The 13,141-nt window shown below is 28.5% G+C and overlaps 1 long non-coding RNA gene across 1 annotated transcript; it reads left to right on the forward strand.

Annotated features, from left to right (window-relative positions):
• The first annotated feature begins 349 nt into the window (after positions 1-349).
• Positions 350-5,882, forward strand: LOC136998456 (uncharacterized). Its single transcript, XR_010889032.1, has 3 exons — positions 350-3,780; positions 3,928-4,005; positions 4,780-5,882. It is a non-coding gene; the product is annotated as an uncharacterized lncRNA (long non-coding RNA).
• Positions 5,883-13,141: the final 7,259 nt, after the last annotated feature.

Raw genomic sequence — 13,141 nt, forward strand, 5'->3', positions numbered from 1 at the left:
ATGTAAGTGTGGTATACACCTCATATAAACTATGAGTTCACCTCTCATAAAGTTTGTTCGTTTTACTTGTACTTTATATACTTTTCATACTTAAAAATAGCAGAACGTATATATTCAGGCATTGGAGAAAAGAAACAGCAACTAGTAAAACGTGTCTAAAAAAACATGCAACAAAACAAACAAATCTATATCTCTATATTAAAAACTTTATTTTATATATTGGGTTATAACATATATTAATTACAAAAATACACATTAAAAATGTAAATATACCAACTGGAAAGCCTAAAAATATTACGTGTATAATTTATAATATAAGCATACTATGAGTGAAAATTTATAAAATTACATTCTTAAATTTATAATTTTTTATTCTAGATAAAGATAGTAGTAAAACATATAACAATGTTGAAAATATTTTTGTTGTGTCATCAGATATAGGTAAGAACCAATATGTGTATGCAGATTTAGAATTTTTCAAAGTATTGTACGTTTAATGTAATGCAAATTATACAAATATTCATAAAGGCTCCTGGGTACTCGCCGCGGCTATGTTGGAATCGTGACGTCAGAGACGAGAAATGACACGCTGAGAATTTTTGCGTGCCTTTTTAAATAAAAATATATTTTGATCAAATAACACTATAGATCGCTTTAGTACACTCGTAAAATTGTTGTCAAACCGCGTATTTCCTCGCATGATAAGCTTCATATCACATTCATACGGTTGTTTATTAACTGTCAACGGAAAAGGATAGTTTTCGGACAATTTTACAAGTGTGCTAAAGCGATCTATAATATTATTTCATCAAAATATCTTTTTATTAAAAAATGGCACGCAAGAATTCTCGTGTGTCATTTCTCGCCTCTGACGTCACAATTTCAAACATGGTGCCGGGTTCAGGGGTCTTAATTTATAAACTTGTTAAATTACTCGTTTCAGATAAAGAAAATAGCAAAAACCTGAATAATGATATTAATATTGCATCAAACATAGATAACATTAATGTATATACATATATATGTACTACATTAGAATTTTTTCAAGACATTATCATAATTGATACAAGCACATTTTATAAATATTGGTTAATTTGGAAAACTACAATAATTTCTCGTTTTAGATAAAGATAATGAAAAAGATGATACTAAAAATAATAATGAAAAAGATGATACTATAAATAATAATGAGAAAGATGATACTATAAATAATAATGAAAAAGATGATACTATAAATAATAATAAAAAAGATGATACTATAAATAACAATAAAAAAGACGATACTAACATTGCAGCGGCTGTGTTATCAAACGCAGGTAAGATTATCCCAAGTAACGTATAAGGAATATATATATTTAGCTCATTAATTTATAATTACTGATATTAATATGGCTTATTTATTTACTTTGGAGTTTATTTATTCACTTTTTACATAAAATTATTGTTTCGTAGTATATTGGATCTCTACTTAACGTTTCAACGCATAAAATTTACGGTTTCTATTGAACAAAGATTTTATTTGCAACATTTTACTGACAGAAAATGTTCGCATTGATTGAATCGATATTTAAATCGTTGTTTATTGTTTTGGACACCCATGATTGTCAATAGTAGTATGTTAATATTTACAAACATTTAACCTGCAACGCTAATAATTGCAAAAATGATAAAAAATTTGGTTAAAAAAGTGATTAATGCATTAAATAATAATTTAAAGAAAATCAAGAAGCACGTGCGATTTTTTAATTATGCGGTGTGAATAATTAAAATGTTATTTCCTTATTCCTGTTATATTTAAGAATTTTTTATTATAATACACTTTTACAGCAATGGAGATAGTGGAGAGCGAATCCAATGATGATTCTGAATATTATCCATCAAATGAATCTTATTTAGAATCTTGTAATGATGACGATGATAAGGACGAGGAGGATGAAAACGACAAATGCAAAGAGCGATCTAATAAATCAAATACGTCTCTGGAAATCAACAAATCAGTAGAAGTACCAGCAGTAGGAGTACTTGATGATAAAGATTTATACATTCCAACTTCATCTAGCAGTACTAAAGATAAAAAAAAAAATTGTTGCTTCTTTTGTAAAAAGTTACATACGAAGATAGCACGTCATTTGGAGACCATTCATTCCAATGAAGATGAAGTTAAAAAATTCAGTTTACTGCCTAAAAAATGTAGAGAAAGATTGAAAATAATAGATACAATTAGACGCAAAGGAAATTTTCAGTACAACACTGACAGTAATATCGGGAAAGGTGATTTAATTGTCTGTCGAAGACCACAAGCTTCAAAAAATAAGGAAGTTAAAGATTATTTACCTTGCGCTAAATGTCATGGCTTTTTCTCCAAAATTTCACTTCGCCAACATTTTTATCGATGTACTGGTCGTAATAGCAAGCACACTAAAGCTGTAACAGTTTTGGGACGTTCAATTTTAGGTAGAGTACATAGCGCGGCTAACAGAAAATTACGATCTGTAATATTACCTGTGATAAGAGAGGATGATGTGTGTCGTGTAATAAGATATGATAAACTCGTTATTTTATATGGTAACAAGTTGTCTATTAAATATAAACTTCAACACCAGCATGACATGATCCGCGCACACCTAAGACTGTTAGGCCGTTTTCTGTTAACTATTAAAGAGAGTAATAAAGATATAATTGATTTGGAATCTATATATTATCCAAAATTTTATGAAGACGTTATTAGTACAGTTAACAAAGTAGCGGGTTTAGATGATGAAGTAGGAATTTATTCTAAACCTACTACAGCAGCCATGTTGGGAACATTAATAAAAAAAGTTGGTCACCTACTCATTACGGAATGCATAAAACGTCAAGATAATGAGAGAAAAGTTTTAGTCAAAGACTTTTTAGAATTATTAACAGAAGATTATGGTACCAGTGTTAACAAAACAGTTATGGAAACACGCTTACAACATCAAAGACAAAAAAATGATGATCTTCCATCATTGGATGACATAGCTAAATTGTATATGTACTTAAAATGTAAACGACAGAAAGCATGTGACGATTTAACGAACGAATACACATATGAAACTTGGTTGACATTGACAGAATGTACGTTAACCTCAGTTCAATTATTCAATCGTAAACGAGCTGGTGAAATTGAACGCATGCTTATAGCAGATTTTGAACAGTATAAAGGTATTGATCTAGACACAACTGATCTCTTTAAAAAAATTTCATTAAAAGCACAAGAAGCAGCAAAGAAATATGTACGCTTTGTGATTAGAGGCAAACTTGGTCGCACAGTACCTGTGATATTAAATTGCAGTTTATTAGAATGTATAAAATTAATACTACAATTTCGCGAAAACGCGAAAGTTTCTGCAGAAAATCCATACATCTTTGGTCTTCCAAGCTATAATCGAAAACGTTTTAAATATTTAAGAGCTTGTGTTCTTATGAGAAAATTTTCTGAAGATTGTAATGCAAAAGTTGCACATTTATTACGCGGCACTAAGCTAAGAAAGCACATTGCTACATTTTGTGCAAGTATGGAGCTTGCTGACACAGAAATATCTGATCTTGCAAACTTCATGGGACATGCTGAAAAAATACACAGGGAAGTGTACAGGCAACCCATTATTAGTCGTGATATTTTGAATATTACACAACATTTAGAAGCGGCTCATGGATGTGATTCTCAAAGTACAGAGGAAAGTTTCAGTGAAGATAGTAGCAACAATGATGAACAAGATATTAGGGGAGAAAATATAGAAGCAGCTATAAATGAAGGTACAAATTATCATAAATAATTAATTATACTAATGATGTTAATTTTATGTGAGTCATGAGAACATTGTGTCATTTACATAAATCTCTATCAAAATATCCTTATTAACTACGTGACATCTACCAATACGATATATATTCTAATTACAGAAACAAATGATAATAGCTCATTTGATAATACATCTAAATCAGGAATTGCAAATGTACCAAAAATTAAAAGACGGTCTAGTAAGTATATTATAATGTTTTATTTTGAATTTATTATCATAATAAATACGCGCACACGTGTGAGAAAGTTGCAAACTATATTAGGTTTGCTCGTGTCGCAATACCCCAACATGCTCCTACTCGCTCCAATACACTCCAATCTATAATATACGTAACGTAATACTATAGATTGGAGCTATAGTATTGGAGCGAGTAGGAGCATGTTGGAGCATACGATGCGAACAAATATATTATGATACTAGAGACAATCACGTGTCAATGATTATTGTGTCAAAATATAAAGGCAAAACTTATAATTTAACAATTGATTGGTCAATGGCATAATTTTCAATTTACACCTACATATTTACATTGTGTCACATTAAATTTACTCGACTTATTTCGTCAACTATTAAAATTTAAATAAGTTAAAATGTAATCTCTTAATGAGAAATAATCTTAATTTAAAAATTTACATTACGCTACAGCAAATCTATTCAACTGACAATGTTTTCATTGATTATTCAGTTGTTAAAATTTAAAATAAAAAGTATGATATAAAGTATGATATAGGTCGATCGAGTAAATTATATGTAGCATAATATTTAATAAAATTATAATTTATAAATTGATTCTATAAGTACTTACTTTATATAACTTATACAGTTCATACAAAACTTCTAATTATACTATACCAACTTATACAGTTGGTACGAAAATTCTAACACTGCACAAATGGTCATTTTTTTGGTTCTCCATATAGTAACATTGTACAAATGGCCAACATTTTTATAGGTTCTCCACATGGTCACATAAAGCGAAAACGATGGAGTGAATGTGAAAAAACAGTGGTGCTAACAGCATTCGATGAAATCATAAGAAATGGCAAGTTACCTTCGTTACAGGCAATTCATGAAGTCATAAAACAAAACTCTTGCTTAAGACATAGATCATCTCCGCAAATAAAAACATGGTTGCATAATCAACTTAAAAAAATTAAGTAACCAAAATAAAATTAATTTTCTATTTGTTCTGCTATATTTCTTTGTATTTTCTTCTCTGAATCAAATGTCAAATGTATTTTTAATGCCTTCGGATTTTCTGCTATGTGTCTGTTCACTATATTCTAAACAATACTTTGAAAAGGTAAAAGCATAAGATTTATAACGAGTTATATTAAGTTATATCAAATTTATAATATATTATAAGCATAGTTATTTTCTTAAAGAAACAAGTATATTTTTATGTTTGTCAAATATGTCAAAATTTTAATATATCAAACTTGAATTAATATATTCCATATATATATATATATTGGTATTCTTATACTATTTTGTTTCTCTTACAAAGTCAAATGTACTTTTTCCTCTTGAAGTATCAAGTATGCAAATGTGAATGTGTGTAGTATATTATTACACAATTATTTTATTATTATTATATATAATTTTATTTTTATTTAATATATAATTTTTTGGCTATCTACTATCCACTTCACTATTGTAAATCATACTTTGTAAAACTCGAAGAAACAGATTTATGATCACTTTTCTTTATTAAAATTATTACAAATTGTAAACAGAGTTATATTTTTAATAAAATACCTATAATATTTGTATGTTTGTCAAATAATATGTCGAAACTGAATTATATATGAAATTTGAATTAATCTTCTATTTTTTTTTTCCTTCAGTATGTGAATGTATAATACGTTACTATAAAAAATATGCTATACTTCTTCTGTTATCTGTCGACTCACTATTATAAACAATTCTCCATAGAACTAAACGCAATAGATTTAGGATCATTTACGTTTATTGAAAACCTTATATATTTTCAGCCACAGTTCTTTTCTTAATAAACTATAGATATAATATTTGTACATTCGTCAAGTAATACAAGCATACGTTACCTAATAACAGATTTATTACATATCATTATCAATATATCATTATCATCATTATCTCGATTTTAATAAATAATAATTATGATTACAAAAAAAGCCATGCAAACAAACATCTTGAATCATACAAAACACAACGATACACTTTTTTCAGGAAAACAGAACTGTGTACCTTTTTTTATCCTTATGTCTCTCATCTTACTAGCATCAAGCATCCTTGAAAATACATAAAAAATATATTGTAGAAAAATTAAATATTATGAAATAATTGAGCGTCGAAAACGTTCTTCTTAATTTCTTACGTTTTTCTAAAATTCTTGTCATAAGCGTTTTTTATGGATGGTTATATTTTGTTGACAGATTTCCTAACCTTACATATCAAAAAAATTTATTAATAATGTTTAGTTTGTCCCGTTAATCCCAGATTTTGTTAAAAGTCATTTAATGTCTTTTCGTATAAAAACAAGTGGTAGAAAAGTAAAAATCGTTACTCGGCACTATTAAAAAAATAATATGTTCTTAAAAATTATGCTTTTAAAGATTAAAAAATCTGTCGTATCAAAATACAACAATATCAGCTGTATATGATTAATGAATAGATTATCTTAAATATAAACACAGATTATAAATACCGGCTTGAATCTTCCATTTATCTAATTGGTGCATTCAGCCGACACAACAGTTGTGTGAGCGCACACTGCCGTTGGAGTATTCCATCAGATCTTTAATATATCATATAAAGGATGTCCGATTTTAATTGTCCCAGGCAAATATCTCGAAAAATGCGCGAGATACGAAGAAACGTTTTAGACAAGAGTTTCATGACTTCGAGGGGGACATAAGACGGTACGGTTAATTTGATAGTCGTTTGAAGGTCACATGAAGGTCACTTTTAATTTTTTAAATGGAAAAAATTTTACATGTGAGTAATCTTCTGAGTCGAAAGTCGAAAATGAATGCCAAATAGCAAGCGTGGCCAAGTGAATAAGGCGAGTGACTAGAGTGCTGGTGGTCTCATGTTTAACACCTACTTTTTGCAACATTTTTTTCCATTTTTTTCCTCATTTGTTTTTAACAATGTACAATCAAGTAAATTATTAGATGTTTTAGGTTAAAAAACATTTTATGTTTGTGAAAAATATTCGCATATGTCAATAACTCTGGAAAAAAATACTGATTTGTCATTGTCAATAAAAAAATAAAAAATAATTATATAACACAAAAGTGTTTGTCAAATTTTTGTTTTTTAGATTTGTATCACTTCGCATCTGAATCACTCGATTATTATAAATGTCCTTATAACATATTTTTACAACATTTTCAATATCCTTATAACATCATCACTGAGGATTGTCCTCAAATACATGTGCTATTAAATATGTTATTGAGGACATTTTGGTGTCCTCAAAAATGGCGATGTATCGTTATAATTACTAACGAGGACAGTCCTCGAAAACATCAATCAAGAGACACGGCAGTGTCTCGCGCCAAGTTCACGCGCAGCGCAAGACCGACCGTGTATCTTTACGCGAGACCGAAAGTTGAGACGAGCCGAGATTATTGGATCTCAGTAATGCCTGAGCCGATCGATTTAAAAATAGGCTCAATCGATAGCGCTTACCCAAAATATATAATAAAAGTATGCTTGTTTTTGCTCTATATGCTGTATAAATAAAGATATTAAAGTCTAAAGTCGAAATGTCATGAAAACTATGAAAATTATTTCAGTCGTCTGGGATGTACTTTATAAATTCTTGCCGATAGATGGCTAGTATCTCAGATGTACACATATCGGCATGTATCGCCGGCAACGCATGCACAAGCCATGTACATGCGAAGCGCGGAGCTCACATGTACAATGTGACTTGCGCATATATGCGGTAATCCTTTTATTCCTGCTGCTGCTGCTGCTGTTTGTGTCTCAAATCTGGCCACATAGCGGTATACGTGTGTGAAATAAAATATGTGTAATACTCCTACATTGCTGATTGTGCTTGAGAGTTTCGAAAAATATTACGGTGCGGATGATATTTGTTTCTCACTTTAGAGCAGACTCTGTGCGTTGTGCGCAAGCGTTGTACCTATACATATATCCCGTACGCAGGCTACAGACGTCGCGCACGTGCAGAACGGCCAAATCGTGGTAATATAATGTAATATCTGCTAGTTTCTATTTTTTATTGTCAGTATAAATTGTGAACATGTTAAAAATAATTATATGTAGTATATTGTTTTTAAATAACTAATCAAATGAATAATACGTACTAACATATTTAATTAATTATCTAACTCATGTACTCAATGTATTTGAATATCGTTTTTGAATGCCACTTATAAATTGCAAATTTAATTTAACTATGTAATACGAGTTTGTAATTCTATTTATAACAACTATAATTAAATTATTTATTAAACTGAAAGAGATGATAATAGGTCAGGGCCTAATAGAGACTAAATAAAATAGATAATTATAAACGTTGTAATATATACAGGGTGTTCCATTTAACTTGAGACAACTAAATATTTCGAAAAATAAGCATTGTACGAAAAAATGTCCCAAATAAACTTTTAATATTATCAAGGGGGACGTCTGCCTGTGTAAAAATTAACCTGCCGCCACCGCTCCTTGGGGGTGGGGCGGGTGGCAACTTTGAAATTTTAAATGGGAACCCCTATTTTTTATTGCAGATTCGAATTCCTTGGAAAAAAATACATAAGTTTTGTCCGAGACATTTTTTCAAATCGTGATAGATGGCGCTGTAATCAGTGAAAATTAGTTTTTGCCATTTTCTCTCACCATCGGGGTGCTTTATTTCGGTGAGTCCCCTCGCCTCTCACTATTCAATTACAATAAATGCTCGAAATGATGACTTTCCATTTCGATGCATTTATTAACTCGAGCTTGGAATGCTTGTACACATGTAGAAAGTGTATCTGGCGTAATTTGTGCGCAAGCATATCTAATACGTTCCACCATGTTTTCTCGAGTATTTGGTACTTTTGTATACACTTTTTCTTTAAGGTAACATAAAATTATTTCAACTTTCAAAATTATTTCAAAATTATTTCAACTTTCTTCTCTAAAGATAAATAATCCGTTATTTATTTGCTGACATAAAGAACGCGTCCGTAAAAAAACAAGTAGCTAGCGTACGTATTACTGAAATTTACTTGACTTGAAATTTAAAAAATCCAGTTATTGAAGAATTGTTCTGACTTAATTTCTTTCATTTATTTTGTTTCTCCTTTTCAGTATTTTCAGTATTTCAGAAATTTACTACATATGTAGATGCCTCATAGTTTTGGTACGCTAGCTACTTGTTTTTTTACGGACGCGTTCTTTATTTCAGCAAATAAATAATGGATTATTTATCTTTAAAGAAGAAAGTTGAAATAATTTTGAAATAATTTTGAAAGTTGAAATAATTTTATGTTACCTTAAAGAAAAAGTGTATACAAAAGTACCAAATACTCGAGAAAACATGGTGGAACGTATTAGATATGCTTGCGCACAAATAACGCCAGATACACTTTCTACATGTGTACAAGTATTCCAAGCTCGAGTTAATAAATGCATCGAAATGGAAAGTCATCATTTCGAGCATTTATTGTAATTGAATAGTGAGAGGCAAGGGGACTCACTGAAATAAAGCACTTCGATGGTGAGAGAAAATGGCAAAAACTAATTTTCACTGATTACAGCGCCATCTATCACGATTCGAAAAAATGTCTCAGACAAAACTTACGTATTTTTTTCCAAGGAATCCGAATCTGTAATAAAAAATGGAGGTTCCTATTTGAAATTTCAAAGTTGCCACCCGCCCCACCCCCAAGGAGCGGTGGGGGCGGGTTAATTTTTATACAGGCAGACGTCCCCCTTGATAATATTAAAAGTTTATTTGGGACATTTTTTCGTACAATGCTTATTTTTCGAAATATTTAGTTGTCTCAAGTTAAATGGGACACCCTGTATAGAGAAAAAAATGATTGGATTAAAGCTGATGATGCTTCAATTAGAAAAACACAATGGCCTAGAAACAATATGATATTTATAGAATTTTGTATTTTTGTAACTTAATTAATTAAAGAGGACCGTCGTATGCTGTATACTGAAAGTACAACTGGGGTGATGATGGGCCGTCTTTAGCAAAATCTAACTAATATTTCATTATTTTAGCTTTAAAAAACACTGTCGTATATATATCATTAGAAAAAAAAATTCTATCAATTACCTTTTTTAAAAAAAAGGTAAAATAAAGGTGCCAAGTACACGCTCTTGTCACAATCAAAACTAATTACTAAAAAAAAGAAATAATATCTCAAAAAATAACCTTTTCAAAAAAAAAGGTAAAGAAAAAGACGCCAAGTACACGCTCTTGTCACAACCAAAACAAAACAGTATTGTTTTACATTTAAAAAAAATTGCCGTATATATTAAACCTATCAAAAAACCTGTCGTATATATTACCCTTTTAAAAAAAGCTGTCGTACATATTAAAACCTTTCAACAAGTAATGCTGTTGTGTATATTAAAACTATAAAAAAATATGATATCAGGAAATGACGCCAAGTGGGATTAAAGAACTATGAAAAAAGTTGTACACTATTTCTATAAAACTCTTCTATAAAACTTTTGTACATAAAGCTGTCGTATATATTAAAAAAAAATCTAAAAAAATGCTGTCGTACATATATTATTATATTGCATACTATATTTCACCATATTTTACATATACTATACTATATATATTATATATATTATAACATATACTATACAATATATATTATTTATAATATTACATATACTATATATATTATAACAAATTAAACTCATAAATAAAAAAAATAAAAAAATATTAAAAAAATAAAAATATTTTAGCAAAAAAAATTTTTAAATATTAAAAAAATTTAATTAAAATAAAAAAATATTTATTAAAAAACGCAAAAAAACTTGGCGTTGCTACACCTCAAAATATTATAAAGCAAAAAAATTAGTAATAATATAACAATTGACGATAAATTGACATAATGTAATAAGTTGACATCATGTAAGTTAACATGTAGTTTACTGTAGCAACGCCAAGTTTTTTTGCGTTTTTTAATAAATATTTTTTTATTTTAATTAAATTTTTTTAATATTTAAAAATTTTTTTTGCTAAAATATTTTTATTTTTTAAATATTTTTTTTATTTTTTTTATTTATGAGTTTAATTTGTTATAATATATATAGTATATGTAATATTATAAATAATATATATTGTATAGTATATGTTATAATATATATAATATATATAGTATAGTATATGTAAAATATGGTGAAATATAGTATGCAATATAATAATATATGTACGACAGCATTTTTTTAGATTTTTTTTTTAATATATACGACAGCTTTATGTACAAAAGTTTTATAGAAGAGTTTTATAGAAATAGTGTACAACTTTTTTCATAGTTCTTTAATCCCACTTGGCGTCATTTCCTGATATCATATTTTTTTATAGTTTTAATATACACAACAGCATTACTTGTTGAAAGGTTTTAATATGTACGACAGCTTTTTTTAAAAGGGTAATATATACGACAGGTTTTTTGATAGGTTTAATATATACGGCAATTTTTTTTAAATGTAAAACAATACTGTTTTGTTTTGGTTGTGACAAGAGCGTGTACTTGGCGTCTTTTTCTTTACCTTTTTTTTTTGAAAAGGTTATTTTTTGAGATATATAGATACACGAACGAGGACGGTCCTCAATAAATACAAATGTCCTCAAAAAATGTGTTTTTTCATAAAAAATGTCCTCGAAAACATCAGTTAATATATATATATATATATATATATAAAGACATAAAAAACATTTTTAATGCTAGAAATTTTGTTATACGTACTTCTTTTATTGTACTTACTTTTTTATATTTAATATTTAATATTTTTATATTTTAATAAATAAATGAATAATTATTAAAAAATATATGCATAATCACCATTTATTTTACCTTAATAATACAAATATCTTGCCACCTACCTAACAATAAATATATATAAACTATTAAAACTTAAAAAAACTATAAAAATTACACAAAGTTTAAATTTACAGATTTTTGGTTTATTAAACACTATATAATATATATTTGTTATATTTTATGCATTTTAAGAACATTTTTTCTATTAGGAAAATTTAAAAAAAAATATATATATATGGAATTGAACCCGCACCTTTAGATCTCTAATATTCGCCTTACTCCGCTGCGCCACGCTGCTGTTTGAAATATGTTTTATTGCATAGTACTTATACAACATGATAAACTTCAAACAGCGATTTCTCATAAACGGCTGAATAGTGCATCGTCTCCGTATAGCATTACTTACTACTATGCTAGTACTACGTACCTGTAAAATTTCAGCCAAATCGGTGACTCAGGTTATGCGGGTATCCCTTGTCAGTATTCTATGGTTAGTGGACAGACAGAACAGAATGAAATTGACTGGAAATGATAAATATTGTTAGAACTAATTTAGTATACATAGAACAGAAATATTAAATTTTGATATTTAATTTTATTTATTTTGGACAAATCATACACTAAAGTCTCGAATCATGTGCTTTTTTGACAAAAAGTATGATAAAATTAAAATTTATACAATCATACTAATTATCACTATGCCTTATGTGACAATTGTTTAAAGACTTTAGTGTATGATTTGTCTAAAATAAATAAAATTAAATAACTCAAAGTTTAATATTTCTGTTCTATGTATACTAAGTTAGTTTCAACAATATTTATGATTTCCAGTCAATTTTATTACAATCAAAACAAAACAGTGTTTTACCTTTCAAAATTGTTGTATATATTAAATAAAAAAAACTGTCGTATATATATTATTAAAAAAAAGAAATATCTATCAAAAAATTACTTTTTTTAAAAAAAAGGTAAACAAAAGGCGCCAAGTACACGTTCTTGTCACAACTAAAACAAAACAGTATTGTTTTACTTTTCAAAAAAATTGTATACAGGGTGATTCAAAATAACCGTATGTCCATAAAGGGACATATTCCTGAGCGTATTCTGAGACAACTTTTCCTTTGGCAAAAGTTTGTGCGGAGCTTAATTTTCAAGTTATAAAAGAAAATAGTTAGCGTATCGTGAGTCGAGTACAAGAAACAAGCAGGGGCGTCGCAACACACCGTTACACACGGGTGTTTACATGAGGCGCCTGCTACAATCAGCTGACACTCACGATACACAATTATTCAAAAA

This window comes from Linepithema humile, chromosome 3 (genome assembly GCF_040581485.1).
Source record: "Linepithema humile isolate Giens D197 chromosome 3, Lhum_UNIL_v1.0, whole genome shotgun sequence".
Taxonomy (NCBI): domain Eukaryota; kingdom Metazoa; phylum Arthropoda; class Insecta; order Hymenoptera; family Formicidae; genus Linepithema; species Linepithema humile.